Source organism: Eumetopias jubatus, unplaced genomic scaffold (genome assembly GCF_037043125.1).
Source record: "Eumetopias jubatus isolate StellerSeaLion01/CBP00866 unplaced genomic scaffold, mEumJub1_p1.0 scaffold_2, whole genome shotgun sequence".
NCBI classification, from domain to species: domain Eukaryota; kingdom Metazoa; phylum Chordata; class Mammalia; order Carnivora; family Otariidae; genus Eumetopias; species Eumetopias jubatus.
The window spans coordinates 118754266-118777010 of record NW_028274808.1 but is presented as its reverse complement, the minus strand read 5'-3'; the positions used below and the strand labels follow the sequence as shown (position 1 = coordinate 118777010).

The following is a 22745-nucleotide window of genomic DNA, read 5'->3' as shown; positions in this document are numbered from 1 at the left end:
AGCCAAAGGCAGGTACTTAACAGACTGAACCACCCAGGCGCCCCCAATTCACCATCACATCTTATCCACTATTCTAACATCCACTAAATGCTATCTTCATTTGGTTTTTCCTCTGAGAAACAACTGCATTGATAATAATAACCAACATAAATGTGAGTTTCCTGAGCATCTGACATGTATCTCATTTGACCCTTACAATACCAATATGGGGTGGGTATAATTATCATCCTGTCTTACAGGTAAGGAAAAGGAGGCTTAGAACAATGATGTTCCTTTTCCAGGGTCACACAGCGACTCAGGGCAGAACAGGAGTGCATTATTTTCTGTGAAGAGCACAATCAGGTACAGTTTCAAAGGTGAACTTAGCACTGGACTCCACAGCTGAAGAGCATAAGCACCTGGCAATACTGCAAGCATCGTGGGTTCTCTCCCTACCTATGCCTAAGGATTTGGTGTACCTCCATGAAAACATTCATTGTACTCTGCCTTAGATTATAATTTCAAGCACTCCTTTGTGTTTTGTGAGCTCTTTGAAGGCAGTGATGGCAGTACATAAATATCCATTTGCACTGATAGAAAAGATGTTAGTATCTATTAGATCAGTGACATTCTTCTTTTAATATATTAATTTTTTTATTTTTTTTTTAGAATTATGACCGTTTTTTTTTTCTTTTTTAAGTAAACTTTGTACCCAACACGGGGCTCCAACTCACTAGTCGGAGACCAAGAGTCATATGTTCTACCAAATGAGCCAGCCAGGCGTCCTAGTGACATTCTTTTTTAAAATGTATTGCTGTCTTTATCTTCATTGCAAGGGAATACAATTCTGGATTCTTTATATAATCTAAAGGGGAAGGTGATTTCTTTGCCTTCTCAGATTGGTTTTATTCTTAGTGAAATAATCCAGAGTACAAATTACTTTTGTTCCGGCTATTCCCTAAGGGGTCATTCTTCTAGTAGAGATTGTATCTTCTTTCTCTTTTGCAACCACTTACACAGGCTACTTGAGTGTCCATGCAATAGGACCTGCTAACTGTGCAAGCACCACACAGAATACGGCAAGCACTCCAGTGGTGGCGAAATGAAATGCTCCACTATCAGCAGGGAGAGATGTTGCAAAGCTGAGTGGGTTACCCAGTGTGTGTCAACAGTGGAACTACATTTGCCCTGTAAGCCTAGGAGAAAATTAATGTCAAGTCTTTTTTCTTAGGCTAAACGTTTACATTGTATAAGCTTTACATTCTCTCTCTCTCTCTCTCTCTCTCTCTCTCTCTCTCTCTCTCCCCTTTTGCTCTAGAGCTCGGTGAGGTAGGGTTATTATAATGTAACACATACATTATTGTTGCATATATACATCTTAGTCCGCTAACTTGGGCAGCTGTAACAAAATACCACAAACTGGGTGGCTTATAAACAACAAAAATTTATTTCTGGCTTCTGGAGGCTGAAAGTCGAGCTGGTCTGATGAGGCTTTTTTCCAGGTTGCAGACTTTTCATTGTATCCTCACATGGCTCACATGGCAAAAGGGAGGAGGTAGGTCTCTGGAGTCGCTTTCTCTCTCTCTCTCTCTCTCTCTACCAACAGCATACACAAGAATTTAATAATTTGTTCAGTTGTCTGAATATGATATTTTCTTTTAATATCCCTGAGTGAATTGAAGGATAGGAAGTGGGGAATCTAGCCTTTGCAGTGCTAAAGCCGTGTATTTGCAGCTGCTGGCCCATTCTTCAGGAATTGGTTTATGTATGCCAAAAGATAGGCTTGTAGAACAAATTGTCCCACAAATCATCATAATAGCTTCCAAATAATTTGTGGATTTTAAAAAAAGTTTTTGTGTGAGTTTTTTTTTAATTTTATTTATTTATTTGAGAGAGAGAGACACAGCGAGAGGGGGAACACAAGCAGGGGGAGTGGGAGGGGGAGAAGCAGGCTTCCTGCTGAGCGGGAAGCCCGATGCGGGGCTCAATCCCAGGACCCCGAGATCATGACCTGAGCTGAAGACAGACGCCCAACGACTGAGCCACCCAGGCACCCCAATTTGTTGATTTTTTGACTGTTGTGTGTGTGTTGTCTGATACAGCTGTCACTAGTCAAATGATACCCTTTTCGTGTCTCTGTTGACATGGAGGAGCATGTGTACTCCTCAATAACTTCCCCATCAAACTGATAGTCATTGGATGATGTATAGTCTCAGTACATGGAAAAACAGTCCATGGTGTTCAAATATTTCTGTGTCATTTGCCAGTGTATTGAAGGATGTGATAAAGGATACAAATCAACGGCCAGATGAAGCGATCCATAGGGCAAGGCATGGGAAAAGGACACAGAGCTTCCATGCTCTCTCCAGGCATGCCATTCTTCCCCCACCTCCACGTGTTCACCAACCTGGGAGCTCATGGAGTCTCTTCTAAGGGCACTAATCCAATCATGAGAACTATTTACCTCCCAAAGTCCTCATAGTACCTTCACTTTGGGGGTTAGGATTTCAACATCTGAACTTTCAAACATTCAGATCATAGCAATACAACATATAAATGTAAGACATTACAGATAGTTATTATACAGCACAATGTATAAGCCATAATGTTATGTTTATTGTACAAGTGAAGAAACTGAAGTTCATACAAACTATTACTTGGCAAAGGTTACACAGATAATTCAAGGCAAAGCCAGGTTTCCACCTCAAGTCTGATTTCAAGTCTAGTGAAACCTTTCCATTTCATCTTGGCTCCCATCGCCAAGACCTGTGACCAAACAAGTTGAGGTAGCTTCATGACCTGAAGCAAGTTGTACCCTTTACAGAAATGCAATTCAGGCCTGTTGTATCACCGAGACGGGTCTTAGAGTTTGCAAGACTCAGACGTATGGATCTGCATTTGTGAATCCCCATCACACACTAAATCATTTCTCATTGTCAATGTATGCCCTATACAGATCTCAATCTCAAAATTCTCTGGACAGGGGTGCTGGGTGGCTCAGTCGGTTAAGCATCTGCCTTTGGCTCAGGTCATGATCCCAGGGTCCTGGGATTGAACCCCAAGTCAGGGCTCCCTGCTCAGTGGGGAGCTGCTTCTCCTTCCGCTGCTCCCCCTACTTTTGGGTTCTCTCTCTCTCTCTGTTAAAGAAATAAATAAAATCTTTTTAAAAAATTAAAAAGTAAATGAGATAAAAAAAATAAGTGCCTAGCATACTCCCTCGCATATAATATTCACTCAAGAAATGATACCTAGGGGCACCTGGGTGGCTCAGATGGCTGGGCGTCTGCCTTCGGCTTAGGTCATGATCCCAGGGTCCTGAGATCGAGCCCCACATCGGGCTCCTGGTCTGGCGGGGAGCCTGCTTTTCCCTCTCCCTCTCTCTCTCCCCCTGCTCATGCTGTCTCTCTCTCTCTGTATCTCTTTGTCTCAAATGAATAAATAAAATCTTAAAAAAAAAATGATACGGGATGTGGGGCTCCTTGCTCAGTGGGGAGCCTGCTTCTCCCTCTGTCTGCTTCTCCCCATGCTTATGCTCTCTCTCTCTCTGACAAATAAATACAATCTTTAAAAATATATATATTTAAAGAAAAAATTTCTCTGGACACCAACATTTCCAAAACCCAGCTTCAGGAGAAGGGAAATTTATGTGATTTCACAGACTGGTGACAAACACCACACAACTTGTCCTTTCCATAGTCTTGATGTGTGAAATTCCACATCTGGGCATTTTTTCCTTTGTAGCCTGATAATGACAAATGCCCTTTGACACGTTAGGGTAGATGAATTCATAAGAAACATTCCTTAAAGCAGGTATGTACAGGGTATAGAAAAAGTGTTAGGAAACAAAGCAGGAATACATGAAAATTAACTGGTGAACCAAAAAGAGCAGGTGGGCAACTATTACAGTTTTGCTTACTGTAACGCACTGAATTGCATTCCCTAAAAGATAATGTTGAAGTCCTAAACCCCAGGTCCTTATGAACATGACCTTATTTGGAAATAGGGTCTTTACAGATGTAATCAGGTTAAGATGAAGTCATATTGGATTGGGATGGGCTCTAAATTCAATGACTAGTGTCTTAATAAGAGAAAGGAGAGGGAGATGTGGATGAAAAGATACAGAGGAGACACAGAGAAGAAGGCCATGTGAAGACAGAGGCAGATATGTGAGTGATGCAGCTAAAAGCCAAGGAATACTAAGGATTGTGGGAGCTCCCGGAAGCTAGGAAGAGGCAAAGAAAGATTCTTCTCTAGAGCCTTCAAAGGGAGCATGCCAATAACTTGATCTCTGACTTCTGGCCTCTAGAACTGTGAGAGAATAACTTTCCGTTATTTTAAACCACCTAGTTTTGGTAATTGTTACGGCAGCCTCAGGAAGCTAATTTATCTGCTTAACACCCCATCCTCAATTTTAAGTTTATTCTGTGGGAAAATTTTGAATTTGAAATTTGATTTAATCCATTTTACTAAATAATACTCTTTATTTTTTGTTCCCAAAATATGTCATGATGGCTCTACTCTTCTAACAATCCTATCTCTCCATTCTTTCATCAATGGGCTACCCCACCCCCACTTCCCCACACCCCACACCCCACATTCACTCTGCGAATGTTCACATCTGCCCAGTAAAGAAAACTACTTCCCTAATACTTTTTCGTTTCATGGAAGTTTGCACTCTTTATACTCATATGAGTGGCAAAAATAATTTTACGTACACTATATATTCATCTACTAAAATACAATATTGAAAACATTTCTAATAATGTCTTTTTTTATAGAAGTATTTTTAAAAATATTTTATTTATTTGAGAGAGAGAGCGCGCGCAGGCTGCGTGCGGGCGCCTCAGGGCAGAGAGAAAGGGAGAAGCAGACTCCCCGCTGAGCAGGGAGACCAATGCAGGGCTCAATCCCAGGACGCTGGGATCATGACCTGAGCTGAAGGCAGACGCTTACGGACTGATCCACCTAGGCGCCCCTCTAATAATGTCTTATAAATAACGACATGGGGTTTCTAAAAAGTCATTGTCTTTAATCTTTATAAAATTTCCTGGATTCCAGTTGTACAAATAACCTCTGGGAGTTAAATGAAATCGCTTCATGGTAGACTGTTGCTTGATTCCAAAGACATTGCAGAGACTCACCCCAAACCCAGTCAAAATGGATCTCTACACCCCTGCCAAACACTCCTTTGAGAACCCTGTGATTGCCTCGGGGAGGGGAGGGAGGGAGGAAAGGGGGCTGGGAGCCGGCGTGAAAACAATGGCCAACTTGCAACCGCAATCAAATGCCATAGCAACACCGCGTGGTGATTGCGTGCTTATTAGGGTTTTTAAAGTTAAATTTACACAGTTGTCACGGAACCCAGTGGTGAGATAATGAGCTTTACAGTATCTATTTCAGCTCAAGGTTTCTTATTCTGGGAGCTATTCTATCCTAAGGTATCCCCAGCCCTTTGCCTAGCAAGGTGCCAGGCACGTAAAGAAGCCCATAAGCTACAGAATGGTGGTCACAGGGAGACCTGTCTGCCAGTTCTAATAGTGCTCTCTCCAGAAAGAAAGAAAAAAACTCCCATCCGCTGGATCAGTATTCTCTTTATCAGCTGGGAACCAAAAACTATTGCTACCACCATTACTATAATTCTATCCACGGTAATTATCATAAAGGCCTGACAACACCCTACAGATGAACGTTCTGAATAACTGTCATAACCAGGAGATTTAAGACCTCACCCAAAACCAGTAGATGTTCAGAATCCACTGGACAGAAGTCAGTTATGATATAGCAATCCCATTTAATCTGTGGAGAGATCTGTGTAAACGAGACAACTTAAAAGGAATATATAGATGAGATTTCTTTTTATACACAGCATGCTTGGCTCCAGGCCGCCCCATCATCCCCTCCAGATGCTTGGGCCTGTCCTTAGGGCTCTGGATCGCCAGACTCCAACGGCCGCGCAGCCGTCGCCTCCGCGCCGCCTGCCTCCCGGGACAATTCGGCCCCGCGGGCGCTTCCAGGGGGGCGTCCCCGTCCGCTCCTGCCCTTGAGGCTTTGGGAGCGCCCGCTGGGGAGCCGGAGCTCCGCAGGGCACCCGGGCGTCCCGGCCGCTGAACGCGCGCCCCCAGTCCTGCGTCCCACAGCGGCCCTTAGGGGCAGGAGCCGAGCCGGGGCGGCGAGGCCGGGCCGGGGGCGCACGGCGCCCACAAAAGTGCGGGCTTCCCCCACCCCCGGCGGCGACCCCACCTCCCGCCCCCGCTGCGTGCGCGCGGGTGTCCGTCTGTCTTCTCTCTCGACGTCAGTGGGAATTTCCAGCCAGGAAGTGAGAGAGTGAGCGAGAGAGAAAGAGAGAGAAGTGCACCAGCGAGCCGGGGCAGGAAGAGGAGGTTTCGCCACCGGAGCGGCCCGGCGACGCGCTGACAGCTTCCCCTGCCCTTCCCGTCGATCGGGCCTCTCGCCGCCGCCGCCGCCGTCGCCGCCCTCGGCCTGCGCCCCGCCGCCGGCCCCGCTCCGAGAGCCCAGCGCAGCCCAGGCCGGAGACGCCGCGGCCGGGAAGGCGGCACTGCCGCGGCCCGGCCACCGCGCGCCCTGCGCTTCCCTCCGCCCGCGCTGCGGACATGGCGCGGCGCTGACTGGCCCGGCCCGGCGAGACCGCGCGCCCGCTCGCCCGGACCCGACCCGACCCGCACCGGACCCGCTCCGGCTCCGGCCGGCCGCTGCTTTTTCCTTCAACGGCCCGCAGGCCCGCGCCGCCCGGGAGGGGAGCCCACAGGCGCAGGGAGGCCGAGCGCGGACTCGCCACCACGGTAAGCCGAACTCGGGCCAGTGGGGGCCACGCCGGGGACGTGTGGCCCGAGTCCCGCCACCTACCCGCCCCGCACCCCCTCTAGCCCTGTTCGGACTTCCTCATTCCTGCGCTAACCGCTGGGCTAGACCGGACGGAGGACCAAGTTGACAGTAGTTGAGAGGCACATGGGCTTGGAGAGAGGGGCAAAAGGCACATCTGGACTTCGCAGGGGCTTGTTGGCCAGAGGGCCGCTGCTGCCCGGGCCGTCCTTTCTCCTCGCGTCCCAATGCCAGGCGGGAACCGGGACCTGTGGGGGGAACTCTCGCAAACTTTTTTTTTTTTTTTTAATGTTCACCCCCACCCCCAGCCCCTCCTAGCGGGTGGCTTGAGGGTTGAGGTGAGCTTCGGAGAGGGGAAGGTGGTTGGTGCAGTGCTGAACCAGATTTCACCTAAGGGCGTTCCATGAAATGAAAGCAGAAGTGTATGTCAGTCCTCTTGACTGGGAAAGCCCTCCCCAGCTCCCCCAAATTGAGTAGAACAGCCTCATTCCTTCATCTCCTACTTCAAAAAGAACACTTCTCTCTCACTCTCTCCCATTCCTTCATCTCCTACTTCAAAAAGAACACTTCTCTCTCTCTCTCTCTCTCTCTCTCTCTCACACACACACACACACACACACACACACACACACACACACACACACACACACACACACACACACACACACACCGACCAACCAGGATGTAATGTATTCACCTACTATAGGATCCGTATCTTTGTTTTCAAAAATCAAGGAGGGCCTGGTACTAACCCTACAGGGCCTGGCATTTGAGAAAAGAAATTACCTACTTAGAGCACTTTTTAGACACTGATTATGTAAAGCACTTGGACAACAGCACCGTGTATCATGCATGACCTCTAAAACAAAAATAATGATATAAACAAAGCCTATCCTAAATACAAGTTTTCTTATGGTCTTTAAAAATAGATAACAGTGGAGATGTTTGCCCTGATTTATTGGCCTATACTGAAACCTAAATGGGACTTGATGATATAGTACTTGATTATCAAGATTTAAGACCTTTTCATGGACTTCGTTAAGTAGGGTTTTTCAGCATTGCAGCTTATTAAATAACTATATTTAACTTAAAGATTTTGTTATAAAGCCCATAATCTGAGAACATGACTAGAGTTTTACTAAAACATTTAATAACTCTGGCATACAAATGTTCTGTAAACTGGTGATCTTTGGTAAACACTGAAGCTTGGGATCAAGATGTCCGGTGCTTATTTTTCTAGCAAAACATCTCGGTAGAATATTCTTGAATAGTTTAAATTGCATGGTGTTTGTTAAAACTAAAATGGACTCTTAATTAGAATAAAGTTCTTAGCTGAAGTATGTTTTTTTCCTCATTTTAATATTGTGCTTTCTAGAGATGAATCCTTTTACTGTTTGGTGCACTAAAGAAATATACATAATTTAAAGCAAAGTATTTTTTGAGCTTATGAGCTTGGGAAGACAGGAAATATAAAGATTTGTTTCCTGTAGCATTTTACGTTTATCATGTAATTAAGTTGCTAAGGGGAGTTGAACATATATCATAAATGGAAACATGAAATCTCCTGAAATTATTCATCCATATTGATATACCTGCAACTCCCCAATGCCCTCTGGAGCTTGTTTAGATAAAATGTCTTCCTGGGCCACAGCCTACTGGACAAATGTGAACACAAAGAAAGGCTCATTATGTGTAGATTTAATGCTGGCACTGAAATACTGCTTGCTGTGAATAGTAAATCACTTCTAACCTGTTTGAAAGACTTTTTAAAGGAAATATTATAATCCAATTAGGTGTTGGTGGGTTTGGCAGTTAGGGCTTGAAAATCTATTATCTTTGTTTGCAAATTTCAATTTGATCTTATGTTCCGCAGCTGGCATTCAGATGGGCTGAATAAACACCCTGTTTTTCAAACCCAGTTAGTAAATACTAGAGTATACATACAAAAATAGTTGTTCCCCTTTGTAAGCACTACTTTGATCTTCACACTTCCTTCTTACTTCTACCTCTTAAGTTCATCTGTGATGACTGAGTTGCCTTTGGTAAAAAGCTTAGTCTGAAATAGCTAGAATGTTAGATTTAGTGATCATTTTCCTCCTATTTCTCTTGTCATGTTCCTTGGAACAAACTGAAGCTAGTTTAAGAAACTAATATTTAAGGCTGGTTTTTACTACTACTTTCAGACTTCCAGATAATTGAAGTAAGTTACTACCTTCACTTTCCCGGATTGCTCATTGTGATAGATAGAAGGGCTAGATAAAGACCTGGCGGCTGCAGGAATCTTGGACTATCATTCAATCAGCAAGATCTTTTTTTTTTTCTTTTTTACCTAATTTATGAGAGGTATTCCCCTGTTCAGAAGAGGTGAAAGTTCTGGCTTCTGGGGGGAAGTGGTTACTTCATAATCTTCAATTAGTTTGAACTTGGGAGAAGTAAGAACAGTATTGACATTTTAAAATAATAAGTAAAAAAAATGTGAGTTTCCATGTGGATTTTTGATAAAGTAGTGAAAATATCATCTTTTTCTTCAGAATTTCTTAGAAGATGTGTTCTTCTGCGCATAGAGATGGCTGGAATAGAAAGTGTGTCTGGAAATGCAGAATAGTTTAACCAATAGAGTAAATACTCAGATTATGCTCCTCCAGTCTACAGATTGAACAGGAATCACATTAGCAGGAATGGATGCATAAGAATCAGTGGCTATGCAAATTAGCAGGGCGATTGTTTTATTGGTTTTCTGTTTATAGTATGAATCATCTAAGGTGGCAAGATCGTTACATATTGTAAGAACAGAAGAAGGAAGAGAAGGAAGAAAAGAATTTTAGTGTCTTAGGACACTTTTAAATGTTCTACTCTTACATCTACATTTATGTCTGATTAGAGTTAATTGACAACTGCTTCTTGGTGACCAGTAAACCACACTGAAGCAATTTGTGCTGCTTTCTGGGAATTCTCATTTGCACTCTTGCACCTTCCACAAATCCTGAACTCCCCTGTAATGTTCTTAGAGGTGAGCAGGTAAATCATCAGAAGCATATATACCCCTATGAGTTGACCCTGTCACTGAGGAGACCTTGAGGATTTTCAAGAACTAGAGGCATTCAGCCTTAGGAAGGAGTGTTTGGACTTGTGTCACAGTCCTACAAGTTAGTTTGGCTCCTTGACTTTTTTTTTTTTTAACAATGAAGATTAATATTTGAAACCACATAATTTGGTAAAGGTAGTAGAGTAGCGTAACTAAGACTCTTATCTTTGTAATATTTCATTAATGAGTACCTAGTGCCTCACTATTGAAAAAAATAGCATTCTTTTCATGATGATAAACTTGCTTTGTACCTTTGGTCTCTGCTGTATTAAAGAGGGTATTCCTGGGTGCAAATTAATGTGCTGTCTTTTAATATTTTGGGTGAGGTTGATAGACCTACCCTTGAAAATCAACTAATAGTTTAGAAAATAAGTTGTGAAATAATATTTTATTGCCTCACTACAAATAATTTAAAGCCTAACAGTTTTACATATAAGTAGTATAAGATGTCATTTGTTAAAGATCATAGAATCCTCAAGAGTAGATTATGAATGAAAACATTTAGAGTATTAATCATAAAAATATTGTATTTTAAATTTTAAAAAGAAATCAATTAATTATTATTCTCTCCTTATTTTCCTGTAGTAACTAATAGATTTAATTATCAGTAGTACAAGTTTCATCTGCTTTGATTTGTTGCCTATTTTTGAAATTAGAATAATGAAATGGAGGCTTAATTCCCCATTACAAATTGGCTTATTACTTTTTATTTATATTTCACCATTAGGCCAAAATATTATAACCACCTTTTATTCTGACCCATACTTTCAATAGATATTAATAAATTTAAACTATAGACTCAATTTCCTTAAATGTGAAAAAAAGATTCTGACTGATGGAGCTTTAAAGAATATAAAGATTCTATATGGCTTATTCTTTAAGAACCTAATTATTTTAAGAAATAATAGAAAGGAGGGGCGCCTGAGTGGCTCAGATGGTTGAGCATCAGGTCATGATCCCAGGGTCCTGGGATCGAGCCCCACATCTGGCTCCTGGCTTGGCGGGGAGCCTGCTTCTCCCTCGCCCTCTGCCTCTCCCCTGCTCATGCTCTCGCTCTCCCTCTGTATCTCTCTGTCTCAAATGAATAAATAAAATCTTAAAAAAAAAATAATAGAAAGGAGAGGAAAAGAGCTATCTGAAAGAATCAAAATCCTATAGTTCTGGCTGAAAAGAGATCATCTCTAATTTATACTGACAAAGGCGTATCTAACATTCAGCATTGCGCTTGTTGGTACTAGTAGGTCATCAATAACTATTTTTTGAGTGAAGGAATGGCATAAGTTTTGTTTTGTTTGTTCAAAATTAGGGCAGCTGTTTTCTACAAGGAACAAAAATTACACTATTTTGCCTTCTGGGAAGAAAGAAACCAAAAACTAGTTCTTGCTTCCTAGATATTATATTCTTATCTAAAGAGCACACAAAGTTTACTAGAACAAGGAATTTCTTAAAAAGTACCCAATGCCTTTCAAAAGGAAAGCATTTCATTCTGAAAGATGAGTTTATGAACTGGAAATAAAAAAGGCTTTTAGTTTCCAAGTTTTAGAGGCACTTACGAAGCCAGGTAATAAAGTAATTGAAATGATAATAGGTGCTTATGCAAGTGAAAAAGTGTAACTTTTTGGCTACTCTAGAATTTCCCTGAGCTCCATTGAAACTGTAATTTCAATAGTAGTATCTCCAAAAAAGGAAACAGTGCTACAGACACTGCTTTGTAATCCAAAGATTGTTAAAGCCTATCTAAATTAATCAATTAAAAAGTAAAACCAAAATATGTTAAGCCATCCAGAATTAAATACTTACCTAAACCTATAAAAAACGAAGGGGGAAAAGTTATTAGCTGGAAAACCTCAGGAACAAGCAGGCAGTTAGTAAGGTATACTGTATTTTCCACTTTCACACTTTAGTGATTTTGCAATACCCAGGACCTCCTCACATCGGGGTGTTGTTGATTATTTTTCACTTGTAGCATTTTTGGAAAACTGTCCTTGAAACGCTAAAGCTAACCGTGTGTTCTCTGTGGACACGATTTATGAAGTCTGCCATCCAGACTAGAAAAGAGCACAATGCCAGCAGTCCAGGCCTGGTGTCCTGACCCCAGGGAGAGTCAGAACCATGTTATTGGAAATTGCTGATTTCTGTCCCCCCTGCTCTGCTGCCCACTTAATTCTGGTGCTGACACGGACCTCTCTTCGAATCACTTACATACATTCAGGTTTTAAAAATGAAATTTAAAGAATTGTTTACAAAGATTTCTATGTGTAATCATTTTTATGGTTGCCAATAAACTGTGGAAGAAACTACCTGTGTACTTATATAACAAGTACACTATAAAGCTGTCATTGTTGAAAAGTACTCACAGCAGTGTTTGCTAGTTAAAATAATAAAATATAATCCAAGTACTTTGGTAGCTTCCCTACGAGAAGTTTCAGAGAAGGATAAATTCCGCTGTGTTCCGTTACATAATCAGCTCAGTCTACAGCTGATAAAGAGAAACATAACAAAAACATAAACATAAACAAAAACACAAAACTATAATGTTGGCCTTTTTTTTTTTTACTGTATTTGTCAAAAATCTATGGCCAGCTCATACATTTAATAGTGGAAAATAAAGCTATGGATTTTTCTTAGTTTTAAGGCTTTTGATACATGAGTATTTGTTGGTGAGATTTTTTCTTTAACTTGAACTAAAAAAATACAAAGCCTGCATAAAGTTAAGCATACCTCTATAGAAAGCATTTAATATTAAAAAAATCTGATTGCTAGAATGAATTTGGTCAAAATAGCAGTCATTTAAAAAAAATTGTTTGTTGTTATTGTTTATCATGTGATTCAGACTGAACATATTATGCTCTATTTCAATGTCAGGACATACCGCTCCCTCCAGAAGTCAGTTTTTATCTCCAGAAATCAATTCTAACATATATCAAGCATGAAAGAATAATAATTAAAAGTGATGACAGACTCCCTAATCAGTCTACCTGTTTATTGGTTCTGTGCCCACGCCTGCAATTCATTCAAATAGTGAGAATAAATTACTTGATTGTCTTAGAAAATAGGCCTTCCGAGGCAAGAATTTTAGGAATGGAGAGAATGACTATATTTTGAGGGTTCTATAAAATTAGATCTTGAACTTTCTTACTGACTTGAATATGAACAAGAAAAATAATCTAGAAAGTGAATCAGAATTCCAGAGAAAAGGATAAGTTCTGTGTATCATGGATGAGAAGGGGAGAGTCATGATGAAAAGAGAGAGATTGAAAAGAACTTTTTTTATAGGCATTTCACTGTGGATTATCCTATTTTTGATTAATTGCAAACAATGGCTATTGCCTCCTCATTCTGAAAACATTTTAGAAGTCACTTGTGATTAAGCAAACCTCAGTACACCTGGGAAATTAAAATCAAAAGCATGGTATTTGACAATTAAATGTATTTCCTTGCTCTCATGCCATAACATAGCATTCATTTGATAAAATATCTTGATGGTTTCTCTCCATGTCATTACCTAATTTCCCATTTTAGGCATTTAACTAAATTTAACAAGTACACCTTAGAACATTTTAATATTTCCTGACTATTTTATTTTATTTTAAGATTTTATTTCTTTGAGAGGGAGAGAACACAAGCAGGGGGAGAGGGAGAAGGAGAAGCAGACTGAGCAGGGAGCCCAAGGCGGGGCTGGATCCCAGGGTCCTGGGATCATGACCTGAGCCGAAGGCAGACACTTAACCGACTGAACACCCAGGTTCCCCTGACTTTTTTAAAACATTGCCTTAGCAGTCAGTTACCCTCAAGTTCTTTTTTATGATGGTCAGAGAAAGTATCCCATTTCTCTTAGAAAGTGTACTGTAATAGCCAAATAGGAATCAGTCCAAGTTGTTTACAAAGGTAGTTCAATCCTGTATTGAAATAAATGGATGATTGGCGGGGGGGGGGGGGCAGTTGTGCTATATTTACTAAGGATTTGTTAAACTGGAAGAATCCAGTCATTCAAGGCAAGCCACAAAAAAACAGTAATTTTATTGTGGAGCCACTTAAGTATCTTCACATAGATATCCCCATCAGTATGCCGGTACCAAATTTATGGTCATCCTCATTCACCACATTGCAGTCCCTCCCCCACCCCCCACGCACATTAAGGCATGCTGGTGTCAGCCCACTGTGATCCATTTGGTAGGTTCCCCGTGCCAGAAATTTAGGATCCCATTCTTCATGCATTCTCATTTATCTCCTCCAGTCCCCAGGTTCTATTAATTCAGCCTCCTCCTCGCCTCCAGAACATCCCTTCCTCCTTGAACTTCTAGCTTTCATTTTTGCAGTCTCCTGATTCATTATCTCCTTCAGTTCTGTCATTCATTCCAACATAAAGGTCAGCTTTCCAAAGCGCAAGTCTGATCATGTCACAAACTTTATATTTCTGAAATGAGTCTCTGTTGTCTTCACAGGCTCATTCCTGCACAGCTCACCTCCCACCCTTGCTCCTCCCCCACCCCTATTTCTCAAATCATCCACATCAGTTTTCAGTTCTTTACCTTCTGTGTGTTCTCCCTTTGAATGCCTCTGTATACTCACTCCCTGTGTGAGGAGTGTCCTTCCCTTCCTCGCCAACTACTCAACCTTCAGGGATGGTCCGGCGTCATTTCTCTCTTGCTCTCCTCTATCCATTCTCCCTGACCTCTCCATGAAGTTAGGTGCCTGCAATCCATGTTCTCTTGACTTCTTAGGTTTTCTAGACAGAAAATATGTTGAGGGTGAGGATTTTATCTTGACTTTTTCTTTGCGTAGCACCTGGTAGGTTTGCTAAATGAGTAAGTAAATAACTAGACAGAATGTCAGCAGGTATTGATGAGGTAGCTATTGATTAAACTGTGTGGCTCTGGGCAAATTAACTTCTCTGGGTTTCATTTTCTCTGTGTATAAAAATGAGAGGGTTAGACTAAATGACCATCTACTTCTAAAATTCTTTGTTTCTTTGATATAATAGTATTATTTGGAAGACTTCAGATTTTCTTGCTCTATTGAGCAAGGTCACCTTAAGGAAAATGCGTGTGAGAAGGTACAAAGACAATTCTTGACTGTCATTTTGATAATATGAGGAACTGTTCATTTTTGGATTGTGAGTTATCATTTATGGTCTTAGTCTAGTTTCTTTCTGACATCAGGTGTTTCTGGGGTTGCATCTTTTTGTTATTAATCTCTACTATATATTTACATTCATATTTCTCCAAAGAAATTGAAGACACACTTGATACAGAAATTGAATATAAAATACAATATTTTAACTCTAACTGGGTTCAGGTTCTCCTTAATTATAATTACAGTTGGAGGAGGAAAAAAGGGAAGTGGTAGTAATGTAAGCTCAATCCTCATGTGTCAGAACAAGAACATAATGTCTAAAATCGACAAATTAAGAAAAAAGATATAAACATAGTATTTGGAGATATGAAAAGAACCCCCAGGAAAACCAAAAAGAGAAAGTTAAGAGTGTTAAAAAGTCAGTCACTCTGAAAAGCAGGATTGGAGATGAGGAGAGGTGGGGTAGAGGAATCTTTGCTTTTTTGTAGAAGCTCTTCTACCTTTGCATAGTAAGATATCTTTTTTAACCATTAATTCATTTGAATATACATTGGGTCCTTTCCATGTGCCAGGTTCTAGGAACTGGGAAAATACTGAACAAGAGAGAAATCCATGATTTCATGGAGCTTATTAGATCATGTAATGTTTTCAGTTTTTAAAAATTTTCTCTTTACATTAGCCTTTTAAAAATTGAAGAATCACATAACTAAAAGATTGCATTAATCATAAGAGTACAGCTTTAATGACTTACCTCAAAGTGAATACACTTAACTTAGGTGGTGCTCTAGAAAGAACATCACCAGCACCCCAAAAGCCCTATTTCTGCCCCTTCATAGTCAGGACACCTACCCTTCACTCTCATTTAAAAAGTTTCACTAATGGAGCACCTGGGTGGCTCAGTCGGTTGGGCATCTGCCTCAGGCTCAGGTCATGATCTCAGGGTCCTGGGATTGAGCCCTGCGTGAGAAGCCTGCTTCTCCCTGTCGTGCTCCCCCTGCTTGTGCTCACGCTTTCTCTCTTTCTCTGTCAAATAAATAAATAAAATCTTAAAAAAAAAATAAAAGTTTTCACTAATGACTTTTGGATTATATGCGTGTTGATTCCATGAGTCCACATATAAATTCATCCACATACAATTGAGAATTGACTGAATGAATTCATTACTCCAAGGTGCTAAAAATGAGCTTCACACAAGTAAGAACTGTGCTATGATTAAAAGCCCTAAGATGAGTTCATTTGAGACTTTAATCACTAAACAAAATATAATTTGTAAAAATAAAAAACAAATCACATTTTCATATTAATTTGTCATTTACGAGTTTGAGTAAATATTTTGTTTATTGCCCAGCAGTCAAGGTCACTGACAAAGAGATATGGGAGAAAGAAGTACTCAAATCAGACCTTATCAGACCCGAAGAGAATGTAGTTTTTTCCTCCTTTATAGACTGACATTTGCATAAATTAAAGGATTTATGTGAGTGGTCAATGTGGAAATGGCTTCATAACTAGATTTAAGGACTGAAAGTTCCCTGTATAAGGCCTGGTTTTGATGCTTGCAAATCATCATTTGTGTGTTTGTGTAATTGGAAGGTCACTGTTGTTCTTATTTCTTCAAGGAAACCTTTTCTCCCTCCAGAGCGATTGTCACCATATCCATGGAACCAAGCAAGTATTGCTGGTTCACATGATTAATTCTTTTCATTTAAAACTTAAAGGATATACTTTATTATAGATATGTGAGGATAAATAAAAATGAAAATCCAACTGAAGTCATACTCAAATTTAAGAGAACTTGATTGTTTTCTCTATATCTGATCAAAATAATATTAATCTCTAATTCATAATTCGTGAGGTCTACTTCCTCTTCAGTCTGACAATACAAATACTCCAAAATGGTGCTCAAGACAAAGGCCAGACATGAAATTAAAAGTTGGTTGTACTACATTTTTTTAATTAAGTCTTAATTTTTTTTACAGCAGTTTAAGGTTCACAACAAAATTGAGGATAAGGTACAGCGATTTCCCATACACCCCTGCCCCTGTATATGCATAGTCTCCCCATTATCAGCATCTTTCATCAGAGTGGTACATTCATTACAGTTGATGAACCTACATTGACACATTGTAAGCACCCAAAGCCCATAGTTTTGTGTATGGTTCCTTCTTGGTGTTGTGCATTCTTTGGGTTTGGACAAATATACAAGGATATGTATCCATCATTATGATATCATACAAGAGTATTTTCACTGCCCTAAAAGTCCTCTGTGTTCCACCTATTCATCCTTCACCCGCTACCCCCACCATCATACTCTTATTTTTAGAGAAGAAACCTGTAGTAAATCAAATCCCTTTCTTATGCCACCTGAATGAAAGACCTCAAACTTTGAGTAAATGTATTGAATTGGTTTTTGTGTGGAAATGGAAGACAACAATATCTCATGAGTGAATTCAGTTATAACATGTAAGGTTTTATCTAATTTACTGTAATCTTTAGAGAACTTCTCTAGCTATACAAATTTAGATTCATCATTTTCATCCTACTATAAACAAAAATAAATTTTACTTAGAATGGAATCTGCCATTTAATATATATCACCCTTAATTATGATTAGAAAATGTCCAGAACATCTTTTTGACCCTATAAATTTCAGTCATTTATGATTAAGAAAACAAGCATAGGCAAAGATTGATACTTACGGAACATATTAGAATGCATTCTGATCTTTCTCAGAAAATCTCTGTCCTCCATGGGTACAGTGGACATGATACAGTAAGAATTTATATGCTTCTCTCACACAGGGAAAAGAAGTTATATTTACTATGTTTTATTGATTCTAAGAGGTACTTCTCTCCCCTCCCAGTTTAACATCTTGATCAAAATGTATTTGAGGATTTTCTAGGTATCTTTCTGTTACTGGTTTTGAATTTAATTTTACTGTGTTTAGATAACATATCTGTATGCTTTCACTTCTTTGAGATTTATTGAGGCTTGTTTTATGGTCCAGCCTACAGTCTGTCTTGGTGAATGTTCCACATGCACTTGTGTCTTCCACAGTTATTGGAGTGTTCTATACATGCACTTAGTTTTATTAATGATGTTGTTCCTACATTTTCTATATCTTTACTGATGTTCTGTTGATTTGCTTTCATCAATTACTGAGAGAAGAGTGTTAAAAATGTTAACTATAATTGTAGATATTTCCATTTCTTCCTTTAGTTCTGCCACTTTTGCTTCTTGTATTTTGAAGCTCTGTTAATATGTGCATACACGTTAAGATCATTATTTCTCTGTGATGAATTGACCCTTTTATTCTTAAGAAATATTTCTCTTTGCCCCTGGTAATATTTCTTCTCTTGAAGTCTACTGTATCTGATACTTTAGTATAACATGCTTTTGTGTAGTTAGTATTTCCATGGTATATCTGTCATAACTTTCTATCCTGATACTTTTAAACTACTTGAGTCTTTAATATTTAATTTTTAATAATTTCTATGAAAAGCATATATTTGGGTCTTGCTTTTTTTGTCCACGTTGACCATCTCTACCTTCTTTTGGTCTGTTTAGTCTATTGCCATTGAATATAATTATTGTTATGGTTGGGCTTAAGGTACCGTCTTGGTAATTATTATCTACTTGTGCCATCTGTTCTTTGTTTATTGTTTCCCTCCCTTCCTGCCATCTTTTGAATAAGTTTATTTTTTAAATTCCATTTCATCTTCTTCATTGCCTGTATTTTAAACTGTTTACTTTAGGGATTACAATATGCATCCTTGAGTCTACCACAGGTTAATCTGTAACATTTCATATATAAGAACTTGACAGTGGTATACTTCTACTTGTCCTTTAACCTTCCTCTGTGCTATTTTTGTTACACATTTTACTTCTGCATATGTTATAAACCCCAAAGTATATCATATTTTTTTAATTGCACATGAGAGAAAAGTCTTATATTTACCCACATTTTCATCATCTTTGGCATTTTTCATTCTTTCATGTAGATCCAAATTTCTATCCAGTATCATTTCCCTTCAGCATGAAGAACTTTCTTTAACAGGCTGCGGATGAATTCTCCCAGCTCTTGTTTATTTGAAAAATGTCAGTTTCACCTTAATTTTTAAAGGTTATTTTTGCTGAGTAGAGAACTGTACGCTAATCTTTTTTTCTTTCACAATTTTCATCATTGTTTCTGATAAGTCAGCCATCATACTTACCATTATCACCCCTTGTCCTTGGATGTTTTTAGGATTGTTTTCTTTAGCATTAGTTTTTATCAATTTGGTTGTGATGTGACTATGCATGGTTTTGTCTTTATCCAACATGGGGATCTTTGAGATTCTTGGATCTATGGGTTGATTTTTTTTTTAAACCAAATTTGGAAAATTCTTGGCCATTATTTCTTCAAATATTTTTTCTTCTCTCTCTTTCTAGGGCTCTAAATGACACATATGTTTAAGACCACCTGATTATCATCTCATAGGTCATTAAAGGTGTCTTAATTTCTTCCTGCCTTTTTTCTCTGTGCTTCAGTTTAGATAGATTTTATTGACTAATATTCAAGTTTATTGATTCTTCCTTCTAGTGTTCAATATGCTGATCAGGTCACCTAATAAAATCCCATTTTGATTTAGAATTTTCCATTGGTTCTTTTTCTTTTTTATTTCTATTTCTCTTCCAAGATTCCCTATCCACTTATTATGTTCATCTTTTCCTTTATATTCTTGGACATATTGCTATTTTTTTTAAAGATTTTATTTATTTATTTGACAGAGAGAGACACAGCGAGAGAGGGAACAAAAGCAGGGGGAGAGGGAGAGGGAGAAGCAGGCTTCCCTCTGAGCAGGGAGCCCGATGCGGGGCTTGATCCCAGGACCCTGGGATCATGATCTGAGCCGAAGGCAGACGCTTAACGACTGAGCCACCCAGGCGCCCCTGGACATATTGCTATTAACAGTTTTAAAGTCATTGGTTGCCAATTCCATAATCTGTGTCATTATTTTCTTTTGAGTCATGTTTTCCTACTTCTTTGCATGTTTTGTCCTTTTTGTTGTACATTGTGAGTACTACATTGTAGAGAGTATGTATTTTTGTCTTCCTTTAAAAAGTGTTCAGTTTTGTTGTAATACGCGATAAATTTACTGGTGAATCACCTGGTTTTATAAAGTTGGGCTTAGAGTAGTCTTTATTCTAGGGTATGTCCCTTATTCCAATAGCGTGGTCTTTCTGGGGTCATAGCTGAATGCTTAGATCGTTGAGTGATGTCTCTACCCTGGATGATTGGAATTTCAGTGTTTCTCATAGGTTCCCAAAACTTCTGGAATCTCCATTCAGCTCTTAGATTTCTGGCAGCCGTTTTTCTAGTAGACTTGTCCTGCACTAGTACAGCTTAGTATGTATTCATTAACCAGAAGTGACCCCTATATAGATTTCTGAGCCTTTTTGTCTGTGTAAATTCCTCACTTCTCATACCCTGCCCAGTGAGATTGCTGTTCTCTGTTTGGACTCTTACTTCCTTGTGTCATGGTTTGGAACATACTCTCAGTCAAAAAGTGAATTTAGAGCTCACCTCAAGTGTTTCCATGTCCAGTGACTTCCATTATTGTTTCAGTTATTGGTATAGTTTTACAGTTGAGTCGGGCAAGTTCAATAATCATTACCCTGTCATGACTGAAACCAGGAGTCCACATTTTGACAAATCTGAAATTGCAGTGCTTCCTACTATTAATATAATAACAATTTTTAAAAGTCCTTAGTATTTACTAATTTGGTGATACAAAGAAGCGAAGCTCTTATATCTACTTTTTAGGCATTTTATCCACTTAAGAAGATGGTAAATATATAAAGTTAAATTGTAGTAGACCAGTATGTTGTCAAGTGTAAAATCACCAGTACACCTAAGGGTTATAGCCTTTGTGTGGACTGCATAGCTGTAGGTTTTAGAGGAAGTACAGGGTTTCTGGGCAGAGGTCAGATTTGAGTAGAGGCTTGAGGAGTAGGTAATATGTAAGTAAGAAAGATGGCATTTCAGGATGCAAGGCTACCATGAACAAAACACAAGATGGAAATGAGCAAGGCATTTTTACATGATCAGTCTGTCTGTAATAAAGGGTTTTGGTTAGGACATAGTAATAGATGATGTTTATAATATGATTTAATGTAATAATATAATCTGAGTGGTTGAGGGCTTTTGACCTTATAAGGGAGAACAGTAGGGAGGCTACTACTGTCATTCAGCAGTGAGGCAGTGAAAGTTCAACTAGGGTACAACAGTGGGAATGGAAAGTTGGGGGGGGAAGATACAAGAAATAATATAAGGAAGAAATCAGCAGAAATTGGTTATTGACTGAATATGTGTGAAATAAGGAGAGGGAAAGGAGAAAAAGGTGACTGAATTTTTGACCCTGAGTACCTGAGACAATGATATATTGGCAGAAATTGGGAAGTCAAGAACAGAGCCATTGCAGCAGGAATGATTAATTTGATTTTAGATATTAGAGAGTTGAAAGTATTTAAAAGCTTTATAAATTGTTTTTAATGGTATCAGTGCTTAAAGCTAATAACACTGTATTAATACTTACATTTTGAAGGCTTTTCAGTAATAATTTTATTTCTGTTTACATTACATTATTTTTGACTAATGTACTTGTTTCATTTGTTTTATTAGGAACTGAATAAGCAAACACAGTAAAAATGAGTACAAAGGGTGGGGGCTGGGGAGTGGGTTCTGAATAGGACCCTAACAAAGAAAATGTAACTACTAAATTACCAAGATAAATAACCCATGCCCTACACACCCTCCACTTCCCGTGACCCTTACCATGTTGCGTTCCTTTTGCCTCTCTGTCTTCCTAACTATTGCATTAGTTAGCTTTCGCTGTGTAAAAAAGTACCACAAAGCTTATTAAAACACAAACATTTGTTATTGCCCTCAATTTGGTGATCTCTCTAGTAGGTCATCTGGTCCGGGCTGGCTCTGCTGATTTCTGAAGTCTTGTGGTTGCTCATCTGATGCTGTCTGGTTTAGGGGGGCGTCCAGTAGGACCTCTCTGCTCCACACGATCTCTCATTCTCCAGTGAGCTAGCTCAGGCTTGTTCACATGGCAGCAATGTTCCAAGAGAGCAAGAATGGCTGTTGCAAGGCCTCTTGAAACTGGTGTTTTAAACTCACACTTCTGTCTCATTCTGTTGGTCAGAGCAGTTACAGGCCTGCCAAGATTCAAGGGATGGAGGAGAAAGAGATTTTATCTTTTGTTGGGTGGGGTTGCAAAGAACATTTGGTCATTGCTTTCAGTCGACCACAGCTGTGGGCCCTGGGAATACACTCTTGTATACTTTGCTGTCTTTGGTAACTGACACATAGGAAGGCTAAATATTTTTTTTAATGAATGACTAAATTAATGGAGGGAGGAATGCATTCAAGGAATATTTCAATGTACCTTAGTTTTAAAGATATACATACTTTTATTATACCATTAGTGAGTATGGTGTTTTCTATGGACGTATTTTAGAGAGTCTCTTGATTCTCCTTCTATCCTTTGTAATTGAACAAAGGAGATATTCAAAGCTATTGCTGGAGTTATTGTTGTTTTGTATTTTCACCACATTTGACTGTCTCAGGAAGAACTGACTTGAGTGCATTGTCACAGTCCTATTCGGCTTTTCAGGCTATGCTATGGGTAGACTAGCTCCAACTGAACATGCAGAAGACCAGAAGCAAAGATGCTGGATGAAAATGAATAAAATTGTAAGTCAAGGAAAAAAATCATAT

At 39.5% G+C, this 22745-nt stretch overlaps 1 protein-coding gene across 2 annotated transcripts in view; it reads left to right on the top strand.

Annotated features, from left to right (window-relative positions):
* The first annotated feature begins 6407 nt into the window (after positions 1 to 6407).
* The window catches only part of NFKB1 (nuclear factor kappa B subunit 1), a 109805-nt gene continuing 93467 nt past the window's right edge, over positions 6408 to 22745 (top strand). The window contains exon 1 of one of the 2 annotated variants that reach the window (XM_028091231.2): positions 6408 to 6779. The gene's annotated coding sequence lies outside the window, so the exon portion shown is untranslated. The remainder of the gene's footprint in view (positions 6780 to 22745) is intronic. The other variant, XM_028091232.2, reaches the window with a different exon arrangement.